The sequence below is a fragment of the Balaenoptera physalus genome, assembly GCF_965194825.1.
Source record: "Balaenoptera physalus genome assembly, chromosome: 4".
In the NCBI taxonomy this organism is placed as follows: domain Eukaryota; kingdom Metazoa; phylum Chordata; class Mammalia; order Artiodactyla; family Balaenopteridae; genus Balaenoptera; species Balaenoptera physalus.
Window position 1 is genome coordinate 140,529,164 of NC_138891.1, and position 19,047 is coordinate 140,548,210.

General features: G+C 43.3%; 1 long non-coding RNA gene across 1 annotated transcript; it reads right to left on the minus strand.

The window, feature by feature from the left end:
- Positions 1-5,301: 5,301 nt before the first annotated feature.
- LOC309659304 lies at positions 5,302-17,063 on the minus strand. Its single transcript, XR_014262733.1, has 2 exons — positions 13,266-17,063; positions 5,302-9,669 (listed from the first exon to the last, which is right to left on the minus strand). It is a non-coding gene; the product is annotated as an uncharacterized lncRNA (long non-coding RNA).
- Positions 17,064-19,047: the final 1,984 nt, after the last annotated feature.

The window sequence follows — 19,047 nt, forward strand, 5'->3', positions numbered from 1 at the left end:
TCCCGGGGATCAGGGAATATTCTGAGACTTACAACTAAAGTATCAAAGCATTTGCAATAATAGCCAGAGCTACATATTTGCACGCAAGCTGATAGTCATCAGCGTTAAAAGCAGGACTCCTTTGGGCGGCACTCTGAAGTGTCACCCGTGGGGTGGACACACCACCTGGGACCTTCCCAAATGGGACTCCAGATTGCTGTTCAAGGGACTTCCCAGCTGCTGCTTGGATCTGGAAGTAGGTGTCAGCCCAATTCAGTGATGTATGCTCTGTTATATACTCTGTTAATGTTCTTATTCCTTTCCTTTTAATGATTGTATATTGAAATTAAGTTAAATCACCTTCTATTAAAGATTTGATTGAAGCTGTTTATTTGTGTGAGACAAGGGATTATCTTGCCAGCAAAGCCAATGAACCCTAAAACCAAAAGCAGGCTTTTGGCCAAAAAGGGCAGGGATGGAAACATGGAGGAGGGGATCAAAAAGTCCAATATTTAATTGGTGACCAATGTACCTATTATAAGAATAAAGCAGACAGCTACATAGAAACATAGAATCCAAAAATTCTCATGAATTGGTACAGAACATGAGAAAATCTAATTGAAAAACCCTCCAAGACCAGCTCCACATTGGTACCAGAACAGTAGAACATGTCCTGCCTCTCCCCCTCCCTGGAGAAGTCAATGCCCCAGTGGGGGAGGGCAGTTAGGAAGGAGCTGGCTGGCAGAGTAAAGAAAGAAGAACCAGCCCCCTTCCCTGTTTCCCTTTCCCAAGGCTGGGGAAGGAGTGAAGTGAGGTGTTTTCATGAGTACATGGGGCTGGACATGTGCTAATTACTAATCTGAGACCTTGAGGGAAATAAGATGCCCAGAGAATTTTCACTGATCTGAAAGTAACCAGAAGAGCCATGGGGCCTGCCCTGATTCCAACCAAGGTGACAGGAAATATGCGCCTGTATTACAGGACGAGATGCAGAAAAGAGATAACCTGTACGCCCTGCTCATTCACAGTAGGAGCCCTGAGAGCTTCCAGGAAAACCCTCCCTGGCTGGCAAAACAGATAACAAACTATTTAGAAGTAACTCGGGAAACGTTTCAAGGCAGGGCGTTCAGAGAGCTGGAACCACCTCTGGGCTATGAGATCAGGAGCCTCCAGGTTGATTTGGTCTCTGATTCCAGGTAGCCTGGTGGTGGGGGGGTTAAAAAATAGTGACCCGCCCCCCCAGCCTTAATCATTCTCAAAGTTATTCTCACATGATTGCAGTGCACTCAGGTGTGAGGTTGCCACATAAAATACAGGATGCCTGTTGCAGCTTGAATTTCAAATAAACATGACGAATTTTTTAGTATAAGTATATCCCAAACATTGCAAGAAACATACTTATACTAAAAATTAGTCACAATGTATCTGAAATTCATATTTAACTATGCATTTTGTATTTTTAACAGCTTTATTGAGGTATAATTTATATTCCATACAATTCACCCATTTAAAGAATATAATTCAATGGTTTTTTGGTATATTCATAGAGTTGTGCAACCATCACCACAATCAATTTTTTTAGAGCATTTTCATCACCCCAAAAAGAAACCCCATGCCCATTAGTGGTCACGCTCTACCCCTTGCACCCAACCCCACTCCCCAGTCCCTGACATCCACTACTCTACTATTTGCCTATTCTGGACATTTTATATAGATGAAATCTTGCAATACATGGTCTTTTAGAACTGACATACTTCGCTCAGCATAATTTCTTCAAAGTTCATCCATGTTGTGACACATGTCAGTACCTCGTTCTTTTTTATTGCCAAATACTACTCCATTTGACGGATATAACACACTTCATTCACCCGAACATCAGCTGATGAGCATTGAGCTGTTTCTATGTTTGAGTTATTATGAATAATGCTGCAGTGAACATTTGTGCACAAGTTTTTGTGTGGATATATGTTTTCATTTCTCTTGGTTGTATACCTAGGAGTGGAATTACTGGGTCATATGATAACTCTAACGTTTTGAGAATTTTCCACAGCAGCTAAACTATTGATATTTTTTTTATATTCCCACCAGCAATATACAGGGCTCCAATTTTTCCACTTCTTTACTACTCTTATTAGTTTCTGGGCGTTTTTTTATTATAGCCATCTTGGAGGGTATGAAGTGCTTGCTATCTCACTGTGGTTTTGATTTGCATTTTCCTAATGGCTAACAAGCATCTTTTTATGTGTTTTCTGGCCATTTGTGTATCTTCTTTGAAGTCATATCTATTCAGATTCTTTGCCTATTTTTCAATTGGGTTGTTTATCTTTTTATTATTGAGTTTAAGGGTTCTTTGTGTATTCTGAATACTATACTTGTATCAGATATATGATTTGAAAATATTTCCTTTCATTCTGTGAGTTGTCTGTTCACTTTCTCGATTGTGTCCTTTGAAGTACAAACATTTTCAATTTTGATGAAGTCTAATTTATCTACTTTTTCTTTTGTTGCTTATGCTTTTGGCGTCCTACCTAAGAAGGCTTTACCTAACCCAAAGTCACAACGATTTACCCTTTGTTTTCTTCTAATAGTTTTATACTTTTAGTTCTTACATTTAGATCTATGAGCAAGTTTCGTATATGATATAAAGAAAGGCTTCAACTTCATAGTTTTGCATATGGACATTCAGCTGTCCCAGCACCATTTTTTCAGGCATCCTGTATTTTTATTTGCTAAATCTGGAAGCCCTAGTCAGAGGTTTAGCCACAAAGCTTGGAACTCCCTAATCCTTGGCAGTTTCGGGTTGATCTTTTCTGGGGGAGGTGCTCACCCCCTTCTTTCCTCTTAGCATGAATTCACATCTTCCTCCAACTCTTGCCCTTAAACACTGGGTGGGAGCTGCCGAGGACTGACCACGGGCTGGCCTCTGTTAGCTCGTGCTGGCAGTGGCACCATGGTTGATGTTCCAGAGTCGACACAGCCCTCGTTGGATCTGGCTTCTTGGCATCTGGTCTCATCCCCTGTTCTGCTTCAAGTTGGGCGCTCTAAATCCCGAACCAGCAACTGAAACTCAAGAACGTTTCTTCTTCCCTTAAGCAAGCTCCCGCCCCAGGTCTCTGGTGTTTCCTCCGATAGAAGGTGTGGACTTTTCCAAAATGGTGGGCACCAGAGGGCCTTTCATCTCTGTCCCAGCCCTCTGGGCCATGGCAGCGGCGCCCTTTGGGCTCTCTGCGCTCTGCAGTTAGACAGTCGCCCTTCTTGCCCTCTGCCACCTCAGTTCCCACAAATCCCCTTCTTGTCCATAGGCCATCGGCCAGATTGCACAAAGGTTTCTGCCTGTGAGAAGTGAAACACTTGTTGGACTGTGTTTCTATGAGCTGGCATTGGGGTAACTCATCACAGCCACTCTCTGCGAAAAGACCCAGCCCAGTAGCTTTTGCCGGGCCCCCTGCCTGGCACTTAGCCTGGGCGCCAACCAGGTAATTTACTTTAAGCTTCAGACCCGACATGGCTCATAACTTTCTTCTGAGCCCCTGGAGTCGCTTCCCCAGACCAGCTCTGTTGTCTACACAAGATGACTTACTCATTAGCAAGAGTGAATAATGCCTAAGCACACCACTGGATTTTCCCACAAAGCCCTACTAGGGTGTGCATGACAGGGCATAATCTCACCTGCAGAGCTGGAATTAGGCAAGCATCTACGATGCCTGGAGTGTCTTGATTCATACCTGGGAATCATAAGTGAACATCTCCAAGGCCCGTAGAGCCAAACTGGGGGGCGGGGGGCAGGCAGAGGGGCCCATTAATACATTTCTAGGTTAACAGAAGTCTCAGTGTCTCTGAATGACCCCTGGGATGAAAACAGAAGAACCAAAAATATACCCACCTTTTCCATTCAAGACGCTTTTTTTTCTACCTTTGCAGTGGAAAACATCATTAAACTTTCACTTTGTTAATTAAACTCATCATCACAATTACATCTCAGTTTTGCTCTTACCATGTGTATCAGCTCAGGATTCTGACCAACAGAACCAGCTGTGTGTGTGTGTGTGTGTGTGTGTGTGTGTGTGTGTGTGTGTGTGTGTGTGTTTAGAGACAAACAGGCAGACGGATTAATTGATTTCAAGGAATTGGCATATGCAGTTGTGTGGTCTGGCTGGGCAAGTCTGAAATCTGTAGGGCAGGTTGGAAACTCTCGGGCAGGAACTGAAGGTAGAATTTCGGTCCATGGGTAGAATGTCTTCCTCCTTGGGAAAGCCTCAGATGTGTTTTTACATCCTATTAACTGACTGCATGAGGCCCATCCACAGCATCGAGGATAATGTAATCTCCTTGACAAAATCAACCGATCACTGAGGTTAAATCAGCATCATACCTACAAAATATCCCCACGGCAGCGCCTATATTATCATTTAATGAAATAACTAGGTACCATAGCCAGGCCAAGGTGACACATGAAACTAACCATCAAACCATGAAATGCTTTTCTGTCATCGGAGGAGGAACACTGGCACCATTTCCCAGATGAAAACGCTGAGACACACACCAGGTGAAGCATCTGCTGGCCAACCCGAGATCACACAAACACAAGTGGCTGAACATAGCGGGTGCTGGGGGTCACTAACCCAGGCCCTGGACCAAACCTGCAGAGGACTCAGAACTCATCCAAGGGTCCTCGGGCCAAGGCCAAGCATGGGCATCCCACCTACCTCCCATCTTCCCTTCTCATCACCCTCCCATTTCTGATCACGTCTGTCACCTGCCTAGAATTCAGTGGCTTTGCAGCAGTAATAGGAAAAAGCCCACATTCCTTGCATAAGGCAGGAAACCATTCATGACCTGGTCCTGGCCTGACTCACCAGCCTCCTCTGCTATTGAAGTTACCCCCCATCCTTGACCTAGGCAGTGACACACCAGAGCACGTGGGCACCCTGCAAACTCCAGCTCTGCTGTGTCTCAGTGTCTTTGCACCTGCCATTGCTTTTCCCTGAATCCCCTTCTGGCTTTGACCTCCTGAAACTCCCACTTCATCCTCAAAACCCATCTTGGCACCACGACACCTGAGAAGCTCACTGACCCTCTCCACCCTCTAAGTCTTTTCCCCCAACCTTAGCCCCCATGTGGGGGAGATCAGGTGCCCCTCCCCCATGCTCCACCAGCACTTCCCGCCCTCCTCTGTCTGCTCTGTTCTTACCCGAGTGTGATATAATCAAACTTTTATATTCCATAAGCTGAGACATTGGCAAACTAATTAGTGCCCTGCCGTTCTTTTTCAGCGGGAAGAGAGAGTTACTATAGACCAGAAATCAGCAAACTGCAGCCCACTGCCTGTTTTTGCGAATAATGTTTATTGGAATACAGCTGTGACCACACATTTAAGTATCACCCATAGCTGCTCTCATGCTATAATGGCAGCGTTGAGTCATTGTCTAGATGACCAGCAAAGCTTTAAAAACCTGCTTTTTGGCCCTTTACAGGAAAAGTGTGCCATAGACTCACCAGCAAGAAGGTACTTTTCCTCCTGCCCCTCAGGAACGCAAGCATGCTCTTCAGTTCCAGAACTCCTTGCACCTAGGGGGCTAGCAATCATTGTGGGGTTTTCAATGTTCATTGCAGCAATATCTACAATAGCCAAGACATGGAAGCAACCTAAATGTCCATCCACAGATGACTGGATAAAGAAGATGTGGTACGTATATACAATGGAATATTACTCAGCCATAAAAAGAATGAAATAATGCCATTTGCAACAACATGGATGGACCTAGAGGTTATCTACTAAGTGAAGTTAAGTCAGACAGAGAATGACAAATGATATCACTTATATGTGAAATCTTAAAACAAACAAACAAAAAAAAAAAGGTACAAGTGTACTTATTTCCAAAACAGAAAGAGACTCACAGACATAGAAAACAAACTTACGGTTACCAAAGGGGAAAAGGGGGTAGGGGGAGGAATAAATTAGCAGGTTAGGATTAACATACACACACTACTGCATATAAAATAGATAACCAACAAGGACCTACAGTATAGCACAGGGAACTCTACTCAATATTAATAACCTATATGGGGAAAGAATCTGAAAAAGAATGAATATATGTATATGTATAACTGAACACTTTGCTGTACACCTAAAACAAATACAACATTGTAAATCAACTGGACTCCAATAAAATTTTTTAAAAACCACTGGATTGTGCCCTTTAAAAGGATGACTTTTACAGTATGTGAAAAAAAAAATAGTTGTGGGGTTTCAAGGATGGCCCATGAAGATCTCCCCAACCCTGGTCTTTGCTAGGTGGAGGCTGTCCAAGAAGGGGCAAGGCCGTGGAGTCAGAGTCTCAGGGCATTCCCAAAGTGCTTAAAATCTGCACAGACCTGATTTAACTGCTGGCTCAGCCCTTATTGACTGGTCGCCCTCAATGAAATTCCATGGGAAAGACTCCACAGACTAAGAGGATCTCTTCCAAGGATGTTGAGATTCTTGGGAATCTGATGAGGCAACTAGAACAAGTGCTTGTTCTGTGATGCTCTGGAAAGGCAACATCCGCTATCCCCTCCTCCAGGAAAAGGTCAGCCCAAAAAGGGTCGAGGGAGAAAGGGACAAATCCCTCCTTCTCCTCCCATCAGTACATACCCAAGTCTCTGGAGGGGGTGTCCCAGGCCCTAAAATTGGCCACGTCTTGGCAGCGAGAGGCCCCACGAGGAGGTTGGCCTCCCACTAGAAACCACAAATCTACAGTGATGGTAGCCAGGATCCAAACAAGGAGACATTCAGATGCCATTTCCACCCATTGGAAGGTGCTCAGCTTCCCAGATGAGTAAATGACTCTAGTAATTTCAAGTCAGAACGAGAGCCCCAGGGGAAACCTTCATCTGGATGCTTCCCCAACATAACTGAAGCTGTCTGCCAACTTTCTGAAGTCCTAGGTGCGGGACAGACCCGCATTCTCTGCAGGCAGGTCTTAAAAGGAGAGTTCAGCCATGTCCAAGGACTGAGAGATTGGTCAATATCCCCATTGTGAGATGGTCAATGTCTTATTGGTCTGCCCTTTCTAGGTGGGCAACTGGCATGATATATGTGTGTACTCTGGTGGGGATCCCGTTCATCTCAAATATCTACTTTCCCAAAAGGTGGCACAGACCCCCTCTTCCTGCCAACCCAGGAGAATTTCCCTGGGATTTCAAATTATTTGCAGAGCCATGTAGCCATTTATCACATCGATGCCATCTGAAGCTTCACAGAGGGAATCTGGCAAAATCACACACTGCTCAAGAAAAGCAAAAAATATTCCATCTTCCCCCTCCCCAAGGGAAGCCAGAAATTACACTTGATTTTCCAAGACACTCATACCAGAGGCGTTACAAGAGACCCAGAGAGATTTCTCATCAAAGGGATTCAAGACAATGACAATTTCCAACATGATTGGAATTGCAACTGCAGAAATGACTGCTCTGCTACTCAGAAACTTTTTAATTGCCTTGGCTGATCTCTACCCTTGCTTCCAGTAATTTTATTACTATTATTGGGTTTTGGTTTTTTTATATAAAACATCTCAGGGTGTTTTCAACAGTCATCATGGAGAGTTGGCACCAGAGAGACATCCTGGAGAAAAATTATTTCAAAGGCTCGTGTCCTCTAGACAAACACACCAAAAAAAAAAAAAAAAAGATTTTGCAAGAGAACAAGAAAGGAACTTTAAAGACAAGAACATCATGATGTGATCTATAAATTCATTTCTGTCTCTGGCACCCATCTGGAGCCCTACCATCTGCCATCACCTACAAATTATTGGCTTTTATGACAATGTTATGATTATACATGACAGCAAATATGAAACTTGAACAAATTAACAAAGCATAATTAACACAACTGATAAGTGATCAAAAAACAACTGCAAATAAAAGCTCTAATGAGTGGCGGAAGGCATCAGGGAACCCGTCTACACGCATCTGTTTGGAAACATCTTTGTATTGAGGCCACTTGTCAGCTCAAACGCACAGGCTGATTACAAATATCAAGAGACATTTCATAACTTCTAAGCAAGTTTAGAGAGGATGACTCCTGAATAATAATCCACAACGTCACTTGACAAGTCCATACAAGTTCTTTAACGTTGGGTGTGAAGACAAAGCAGTCTGCATTTTTCAGAAATGTATACATGCATAAGACCTGAAACACTGTCTCTTTCAACTATAAGGACCATATACATATTTGGAATCAGGTGAAAAATGGACAGGACACAAAATACCATGAGGCTGTGCTGTGGAAGAAAATGTGGTCTGTGCTCCAAGACTGCAACCTACATTACTGGGGCTGCTATTTCAGGAAGTACGAGAAAGGAAGTGCAGAATTCCAAGAGCCATTTCTTCTTTCTAATATGATGCAGCTTTGAGAAAAGATGTCAAAGAGAAGACCAAGGATCAGAATAGGGAAATCAAACCATCAGGTTTGTGAAGTGTGCATCCTTCCTTAGGCCTTTCTAATGTCTATGCGAAAAACTCGACCTTCCTTTATCTTGTATTTCCATCCATCCATCTCTCTCTGGGAGACAAGGGGCACCGGTGGGTGACTCGTTTGGGACCGCTCAATCCTTGACCATCCACGCCTCTTGTACGATCATTTCATTTGTTTCTCTTTCCTCCCTTTTAGGTGCTACTTGAGCATTTTTCCTTTTCGATAGTCTCCTTTTAGAAATTTAGAACATCCTAATTTTAAGTCTCATCTGTCATTTTTTCCCCTTTATTAAATTCCAAGTTCTGCTGGAAAAACTTGAGGTAGAAGCAATCGGGAGAAGAAAAGAATATTTAAAAGAAAGTGAAAAAAAAGAAAAAGCTACTATCCCAGCAGCCAGAACAGAGCCGGGATGATGGACCTCACGTAAGCTGCAGAGATCTCAGTCACATGGAGGTGAAAGAAGCTGGGAAGGTCCCCTGCAAAGGAAAGAAAAGTCCTTTGCTCCCAAGGGCAGGGGGAGGGTTTGGTTTTATTGCACAGTTGTGCACCTGTTTGCTAAGTTTTTTTTACCTGTGTGCTAATTTTAACCTCTCCCTTCCCCACCTGTCCCCATACCCTTCCGTACACACTGAAGATTCTCAACAACAAGGACGGAGAAGCCAGGATGCTCCCTTCTGGCTCCTTCCAGCCTAGCCTGGAAACCTCTTTCAGAGGCTCTCCAGTTCCTGCTCCTGACCATGTGTGAAACACCCCTTCCCCCTCTGCGCTCATCCTACAAAACTAAACGTTTCAGGACGTCATCAGAGTCCTTGGCCAGTTCCCAGGGGTAGGGGTGGGTTCCCCGTGAGCCCCCTCTCTCCTGTGTGTTGATTTCCTGCTGTAACAAATGACCATAAACACAGTGGCTTAAAACAACACGAATGTGTCATCTTACAGTTCAGGGGTCAGACATCTGACATGGGTAGCACCAAAAATGAGGTCTCAGCAGGGCTGGTTCTTTCTGGAAGCGCTGGGGACAATCTGTTTCCTTGTCTCTCTGGCTTTCTAGTGGCTGCCTGCATTCCATGGTTCCTTCCACCATCTTAAAGCCGACAGCAGAATCAAGTCACCAGGAGCTGGCACGTGGAGGAACCATCGTTGGCTGGTAGGTGTTTTCGTGCCTGTGATCATTTCCATTCTGGTAGGGAGAGTTCAGAGTGGCCCTCGGTTTTTGATCCGGGCAACTGAGAAGTGTCCTTTACTGAAACAGAGGACAAAGTGTAAGTAGAGGGTTTGATGAGAGTAGGTCATAATATTTCCTTATTCATTAGTAACATAATTATTCACTGATGCAAGTAAGTATTAATTTATTTTGGATACTAACAAATCCATAATAAATGAATATTTACTTACTCATTCCTTCCTACTACTTGAGGCTTCTGTGTGCCATGCAGTGTGCTCTAGGCACTGAGTAGACAGCAGTGAACAAGATAAATAACATCTCTGACTCGGGAGTTTCATGTCTTTTGCTATGAAACTGGCAGGCTGACTTGTTAGCTCACAAGTAGGGTAAAATATAGGGCCCTTTGTAGTTCTTGACAAAGTAAAAATGAACAAACAAACAAACTCATAGAAAAAGAGACGGGATTTGTGGTTACCAGTGGCAGGGGCGAGGAAGGATTACATTAAGGCAGTCAAAAGGTAACAAACTCCCAGTGTAAGACAAATAGGTACTAGGGATGTCATGTACAAACGATCAATATAATGGACACTGCTGTACATTATATATGAAAGTGGTTAAGAGAGGAACTCCTAAGCACTCTCATCACAAGGAAAAAATTTCTTCTATTTCTTTAATGTTGTATCTATCTGAAACGATGGGTGTTCACTAAACCTACTGCGGTCATAATCTCATGATGTATGGAAGTAAATTATCATGCTGTACACCTTAAACTTATACAGTGTTGTATGTCAATTATATCTCCATAAAACTGGAAGGAAAAAAAAAGTATACGTCTTAAGACCTTTATACAGAAAATTTAAATTTTAACTATGAAGCCAGACCAAACACTGAGAAAAACTTTATTAACAAGATATTAATTTTAAAAGTCTTTTCACTGAGTCATAAAGCAACTGAATCCCAAAGAAATGTAATAGATACTAACTCAATATACTCTGATTTAATAAAAAGATTATTTTCCCATTCCCGGGATGGTTTGGTTTACCAATCTGCAGGTTGGCCAGCGTGACAGAGAATGCCCTGTGTCCCAAGGGGCTTCTGCTTCCGAGACACACAGCTGGACCAACTCCCCGGTCCCCTTTGCAAACAGGTGGACATGTGATGGTTCTGGCCAATGGAACGTGAGCAGAACACATGCCACTTCCTGGTCTGACCCTGAAAAATCTTCCGGGAAATCTTTCATACGCTCTCTTGCCACGTCTGCTGAGTGGAGAGGATGCCAAGGCCTTGGAGAATGGCATGGCCATAAGACTGAAGGGGCCTGGGTTCCTGAATGACGCTGTGGGGCAGACTCCCTTCCCACCAAACTTCTACCACCGACTGGACTTCACATGAACACAGAATACATTCTGTTGTACTAAGCCAGTAAAATGATGGGATTGTTTGTTACGAAGGTTAACTCGTGGTGACTCATTCAAACAGTTCCTGTATGTGGATCTCAGAATTGTCTCTCTCTCTCTCTCTCTCTCTCTCTCACACACACACACACACACACACACACACACACACACGTTTACAGACACAGATAAGTGACACAGCTGTGCAGAGAGAAATCCCAGGACGTGGTCACCATCTACTATCACACTTTGTCTTCTCTCCCCAAATCTTGCAGGGCCCTCTAATACAGAGAAATGTTCCTGATTCGTGTATTATAGCTGCTGTTATTTTTACCCGGTTATATAAGTTATAAAGTTACGTAAATTATATATGACCATTCTTGCTTGTGGAAAAATACCGTAAAATGATGTTTGGTTCAGAAGGAGTTTCAGATTATCAACAAAGGAGATATTGCTAATTCAACCATCTTCCTAGATGCTGAGAATTCAGTGTCTGTGACCTTTGGGCGATTAATGCAACGGAGTGTTCCCTGGCACTTTCTTTACTGACCAGACAGTCTCCACTTTGGAAGCTTCAGTGGACACATGGCAAAGCGTCTAAGTCCCAAATTAAGACTTTCAGCTGCCTTGGTGTTAATTTAAACCAGGCCCCTCAGTCAAAATTGTCTTGAACTAAGACACTCCTTTATGGGTGGGGAAGAGACTAACCAAATGCACAGTCTTTAGCCCGGCTTCTGCTTCCTCCTTTTCTGACCTATAGCTATTTGAGGAATGGTTCTAGAATAGGATTAATAAAGATTTAATGTGGCAAATAAATACATCTAAATCAGAAAGAAAGAAGTGACATTGTCTCTGCTTGCAGATGACATGGTTTCATACAGAGTAAACCCTAAAACTTCCACCAAAGAAAAACTGTTACAACTAATAAAGGAATTCAGCAAAGTTGCCAGATACAAAATCATCACACAAAGTACACTAACAATGAACAGTGCAGAAAGGAAATTAACAGTTTCATTTATAATAGGGTCAAAAGTAATAAAATATTGCTAAAGGAAATTACAGAGGATACCAATAAATGGAAAGATATCTTGGGTTCATGGATTGGAAGACTTAATAATGTTAGGATTTCAATACTACCTTGAAAACTTTATGCTAAGTGATGTAAGTCATCACACGAGAACAAGTATAATGTGATTCCACTTATATGAGGTCCCTAGTGTATAAAATCCATAGAGAAAGTAGAATAGTGGTTGCCAGGGGCTGGGGGAGGGGACAATGGGGAGTTAGCATTTAATGTGTTTCAGTCGGGGAAGATGGGAAAGTTCTGGACACCAATGGTGGTGATGGTTGCACAGTAAAGTGAATATACTAAATGCCACTGAACTGTACACTTAAAAATGGTAAAAATGGTAACTTTTATGTTATGTATATTTTACCACAATAAAAAAATGAATTACTGTTATGAGAAAATGGAATGTAAGTAAGAGAATAGAACTATACCATGCAATATATACACAAATATATTTAAAAAATTAAAACCAGAATAGCTACACTATTATTAGATAATGTAGACTGTAAGGCAAGAAAAATTACTAAAAATAAAGAAGAATGTTTCACTTAAAAAAATTTTTTAAAGCGCAATACAGCAAAGGCTTATTGAACACATATTACATGGAAAGCCCAGGGCTCTGCACTTAAAAAATACTGTGGGGGGATGGGGGAAGTCACAGCCCCCACCGACCTGTCTCCTGCGGGGACTGCGCTTTGAGTTCCTCAAATTCACAAAGCATTTGCCAAATGCCCTGCCGTTGTCCACCCCCAGCAGTGCTGTGAGGTCAGCAAGGGTTGCTGCCCCCATTTTGTGGATGAAGAAACTGAGGTTTGGGAGGCACAAGGGGGCTGCTGAGGGTCACACTGCTCTTCGGTGGTGGAGCTGAGACCCAAACGCAGCTCAGTGTTCTTCCCACGTCACCACACAAACATAGAAACTTGATTACAACTAATCTAAGTTATGTTCCATCAATAATAGCAAATATTCCAAATTTGAGCACCAAACTAATTCTATCTCAACCACAGAATCCAGCCTAGAGGTAAGGCAGTTATCCCGGTATTTTACATACACACACGCCCCTCACCCCCACCTTTTATACTTTCTAGAACGTTGCCTCCACTCTTCCCTCTGTGAGCCCATGTCTGCAGCCTCTCCTGGCAGAGAACCACAGGGTTCAGGGGAGAAGTCATGTGTCCTCAGGGGAGAAGTCACCTGCAAGATTACCGGCACCTGGAATTTCTTGTTGACACGTGACCACCTTGGTCCTGCTGACGCCCCTTCTCAGGATGCTGATTCTCCCTCGGGGCATGTTGCAGCTTGCAGACTCACTGGAAGACGCCAATAACTACTAATGGGTAAGAAAAAGAAGGAAAAGGGCAACACATTAGACAAAATCATGGGGATGCAATCAGCAATGTCAGACTCTAGGAGATTACAGGGCAAATGTGTTGGTTTCTTCAATAAATAAATTATAAGAAAATTTAATAAGAAGAGAGAGATGTATGGACCAATCTAAATGAACCAACTTTGTTTGGATTCCAATTCAAATAAACTGTCGAAAACGAAATAACATTCACAAGACATTCAGGGAAATGTAAACATTGACTCATTGACTGGGTATTTGGTGATTAAAATTTTGATTTTAATTTGATTAAAAATTTGTCATTGTTTTTAGATGAGATAATGGTACTGTGGTTTTCTTGGTATTATTTAAGTTCTCAGTCTTTTCCTTATCTTTCAGTTACATACTGAAATATTTAGAGATGAAATTATATGATTCCTGGAAAGTGCTTCCAGATGATTTCAGGGGCAGGGTGTTGATTAGAGGGGTTAAAAGAAACAAGATTGGTCACATTCTGATCATTGCCAGTGTTTCCAGTTCATGATAAACTGCTCTCAAATCTGGTACGCTTTTAAATTTCCACAATAAAAAGCTTTAAAACCATGCTTACAAATAATCTTCAGTGACATGAGAAAAATGTCATTGTATACTATACACCATATTAAGTAGAAAAGCGAAAAAAATCAATACAGTAAGATCCAAGCTATATAAATCAACATGTTCTAGACCAAAATGTTCACAGTGGCTATCTTGGCTGGTGGGATTATTATTGTAAATTTCATTCATTACTCTATGCTCTAATTTTCCAGCTTTCTACCATGGGCATGTATAACGGATAATTAGAAAAAATATATATTTTTTAATTTTTAAGAGTAGAGAGTGATGAGCCATTTGAAGTAACACTCTTGAGTCTTCAGCCATGTGTTTGGGGAACATTCTCTCAGAAAGGGCTAATGCCATCCCATAATGCACCTTAGCACTTAAAATTCACACCTGGTGAATGTATTACTTGATTTTTAAAATAAGCCACCGTATCATGGAATTAAGGATTTATTTGTGCTTCCAGAATTCCACTCAACATTACCAAAGTCAGATTTGAGTACCTAGATGTCCCCAGAGGACCAGAATCTGGTTAATTATTATTAGGTAATCATCTTTCTAGAGATTTCTGTCCAGAGATGACTTGGGCATTTCACCTTTTTTGTTTTGCAGAAAGATATGATGCCGAGGATTCTACACACTCTTCGGACGCCTTTCTCCACAAGAAATCAGACTTTCTGTCCCCGCACCATGGGGGGAACCTGCCTAGTGGTATTTCTGCTGGCAGCCGTGTCCTCAGAGACCCGGCCCTGAGCCACCTCCTACAGCAGGGAACTCGTTTTCCAGTGGGGTGTTTAGGTAAAAGGAATTTGTATGCCAGTGGCTTCTTAGGAATCTTTCTTTAAAATCATATGAAAGGAATACTGACAGAGATCTGAGCAAGGTTTTGTTACCCACCAGCCTCAAAAGTTCCAGAAGGGCTCGAAACGTTCCTACAGCCAACAGCAGCCTGGTCTACTCCCATGGGGTCATTTATACCCTGGGAGGGTCTGGCTGGATTTTTTCCATTATCTCTTGGATTTCTTTACGTTTTTGTTTAATTTTGTTTTCCTCTTTTTTCTTTACACTGCCTGAGGATCATATGACCTTTCTGATAAAATCTGAATTTGGGAGGTTCTTGGATTTCCTACTTGGAGATTATTACCCCAACATCTCTGTATCCCATCTGTGCGTGTGTGTTGTTCCCAGCGCCTGCTCTTCGTTCCTTCTCTCCCTGGGTGGCCCTCAAATGTCTTCTCCGATCTCAGGAGAGACCCTCCAGGAATGTAAATTCCATGTCATCGATGGGAAAACAGGGACACCAAGAGGCTAAGCGATTTGCTAGGCTCTTGGTTGCTTGCTTTTGTAGCTGGCTGTCCTTAGCGAGGGCCGACACCCACACACAGGAGTCTCTCTGACTGACCTCCAGGGAAGCCTGCATTTACATGCTCCATCATCCCAAACGGGAGATCCTGGTATCTCCCCACCAGGCTTCGTTTCCCAACCACGGCACATCTGCTGTGACCACACCTACCCCGGGATCAGCAAGCAAATGAGTCAAAGTCACAGCCCTTAGACTGACTTTCGAACAAATTCTGCAAGATGGAATTTCAATTTACAGGGGTCCAGTATATAGGAATCTAAACTTACCCACGTAAGGGAGAAAACCGAACTGTGAAGTTCAAGCAGGGGAGAGCATCATTCTTCAGGAAAGTAGAAGAAAAGCTTAGACGACCCACCCACCTCCCTGACTTCACCGAGATACGATGAAAGAGCCGGTTTCCCGTGACCCAGGACACAGACATGGCTTTTCACACGCCAGGGCCGCCTCCTCTCCGCCTTGGTGCTAACAGCAAACAACAGTCCATTCACTGTTGTCGAATGTCCTGAACTGAAGTCCAGCCAGCTGAAGCCCCCATCGGAGGAGGAGGGAATTGAACATTTCTTTTCCCTTTTGCTGTTTGCAGGCGAGCTTTCATCATCAGCCATCAGATATGAGGGGGCACCTTCCCCAGAGAGCCCAGGGCAGTAGGGCTTCAACAGAGAGGCAGCTGAGTTGGGGGAGCCCAGAGTCCGGGATGAGAAGCTGGGGATTGGAAAGCAGCTGCTGGGAGAGAGACACTGTCTCATCTCTCTGCACAGAAGGGTTCTGCCTCAAGGTAAAGGGCCTGCGTAGGTGAAATGTACCACAGAGCCGCATCTGGCTAAAATGCAGGGACTGACCCAGCAAGTGTGGGTGGGTCCTGAGGTTCTGCATGTAAACAGCTAACAGCCAGGGAATTCCCTGGTGGTCCAGTGGTTAGGACTCCATGCTTTCACTGCCGAGGGCTCAGGTTCAATCCCTGGTGGGGGAACAAAGATCCCACAAGCCTCGAGACCAAAATTAATTAATTAACTTTAAAAAACAACTAAATTCTAGTTGATGCAGATACGACCAGTTGACCTGGACCATACCGACCACACTTAGAGGAACAAAGGTCCAGGGCTGTACCATCCAATATAGCTAGGTAGCTCTAGCTACTGTGGCTTTGAGCACTTGAAGTGTAGTTGGTCAGAAATGAGAGTTGAAATGTGCTATAGGTATAAAAGACACAATGGACTTTAATTTAGAATAAAACAAAGAATGCAAAAATCTCCATTTTTAGAGTGAATATATGATGCGATGATAATATTTTGGATATACTGGGTTAAATAAGCTTTATGATTAAAATTAACTTCACTGTTTCTTTTTTCCTTTTTTGGAATGTGGTCACTAAAAAATTTTAGACAACAAAAGGGCTCAGATTCTCTTTCTCTTGGGCAGCCCTGATCTACAGCTCTCCCCAAACTTTAAAGCTATGATTCTTGGAAGTATTCTTAAAGACCATTTTGTATCCGATTGCCTCTTTTTCGAAAATCCACACAATTTCTCGGCTTGTCAAAATGGTCTTGTCATCCCACCTCTTCTCACTAGAAAGGAGAAGGAAAGGGCTAATGGAACCAGATATTTATCTGCCGCAAGTTATCCCTCAGCCTCGCCAAGGCTTCCTTTGAAAATTATCATGGTGGCCTTTGATTGAACATATCCAGTTCCAGGTATCAGAGGCTCATCCTTTAAATTGATCTTTGGGCTTCCCTGGTGGCGCAGTGGTTGAGAGTCTGCCTGCCAATGCCGGGGGCACGGGTTCGAGCCGTGGTCTGGGAGGATCCCACATGCCGCGGAGCAGCTGGGCCCGTGGGCCACAATTACTGAGCCTGCGCGTCTGGAGCCTGTGCTCCACAGCAGGAGAGGCTGCGATGGTGAGAGGCCCGCGCACCGCGATGGGGAGTGACCCCCGCTTGCCGCGGCTGGAGAGGGCCCTCGCGCAGAAGCGAAGACCCAACACAGCCATAAATAATAAATTAATTAATTAATTAAAATAAAATAAAATAAAATAATAAATTGATCTTTAAGTCTATCCAGCAAAATACTAACCTGCTATCACCCTCTGATAAAAGCAACAAGCATGACTGGAGTCCCCAGCTGATACTTTGCTTGACCAACATGATCAAGCAAATTGTTTTTTCCTAATGATACCTTCTCCTGTCCCTTTTGTTACCAAGTCCAAGCTTATACTGCTCGCTGCACAACAGGCCCATAAATCAAGAGCCAAGTTGTTGGGGCAAGGAATATTGACTTTATTCAGAAAGCCAGCAGACCTAGCACATGGCGGACTAGTGTCCCAAAGAACCAGCTTGCCTGAGTTAGAATTCAGGCTCCTTTCATACTAACAGGGGAGGGGGTAAAGTCCAACATTTCTTGGTTCTGGCCAGACTCCAGAGAGGATGTGTTACTTTCTTCCTTTCTGCAGCCATTCACAGGTGGGCCTGGTCAGGATGTTTCCTGTGAGGTAAACAAAGGTACTGTAGCTTAATGCTCATTATCTGGGAGGCAGTGTTCCCAGAGATGGGCCGCTATGTATAATTTAAGCATACAGGCAATATCCCTTTAGTGATTAACTTGTAAATAGAACACAAAGCCTCTTCCCTATTACAGGTTCAGCTGAAAATGAACAAAACATCTCATTAGCTGACATTTTTATTGAAGTATAGTTGATTTACAATATTGTGTTAGTTTCAGGTGTACAGCATAGTGATTCGATATCTTTGCAGATTATACTCCATTATAGGTTATTACAAGATAATAGGTATAATTCCCCATGCTATACAGTGTATGCTTGTTGCTTATCTATTTTATATATAACCAACGTTTTCGAAACAGAAGGATTGTTTGTTTTAGGCTTCAAGACTGAGGCAAACATTTGTTATAAGGCTCCAAGGGATTTTGCAAACAATTTCCACCCATGACTTCCAAAGCTTATGCAACATTTTGTGCAAAATGCGTGGGCCGCTTCCATGAAGAAAGAGTTTCCAGAGGTGTTTACTTTGCAGAAGTAAGCATGCATGTTTGCCCGTTCCCTTGAAAATTTCCACATGTCCACACAACAGCTGGAGTGTTGAGCAGACACACGCTCTCCTCTCCACAGACAGCCCTGGCCCTCTCCATGCCTGTCCTCTGATGAGCTGACTTCCTGTGACTTGACCCCTCTGGACCGGCCGTGGCTGTCACCTTGTGAACTGTCATCAGTTAAGACTGATTGTTCACGGCCAGATACAGATGGGCTCTCCAGCCCTCCAAATGTAAGCCATCCAACCAAGTCTCAGAAAGGAAAGGCCCTGGACAGTTCTAGGGCCGTGTTATGGATCGAACTGTGTTCCCAAAAGAGATATGCTGAAGTCCTAACACCTATGCTATAGACTGAATATCTGTGTCTGCCCAAAATTCATATGTTGAAATCCTAACCCCCAAGGTGATGATATTAGCAGGTCAGGCTTCAGAGGATGATTAGGTCATGAGGGTGGAACCCTCTTGAATGGGATTAGTGACCTCATAAAGAGACCCCAGAGAGCTCCTTCACCTCTTCCACCACGTGAGGACACAGCAAGAAGGTGTGGTCTGTGAACCAGGAATCCGGCCCTCGCCAGGCTCCTTGCTTTTGAACTTCCCAGCCTCCAGATGGTGAGAAATAAACTTTTGTTGTTTACAAACCACTCAGTTTATAGTAT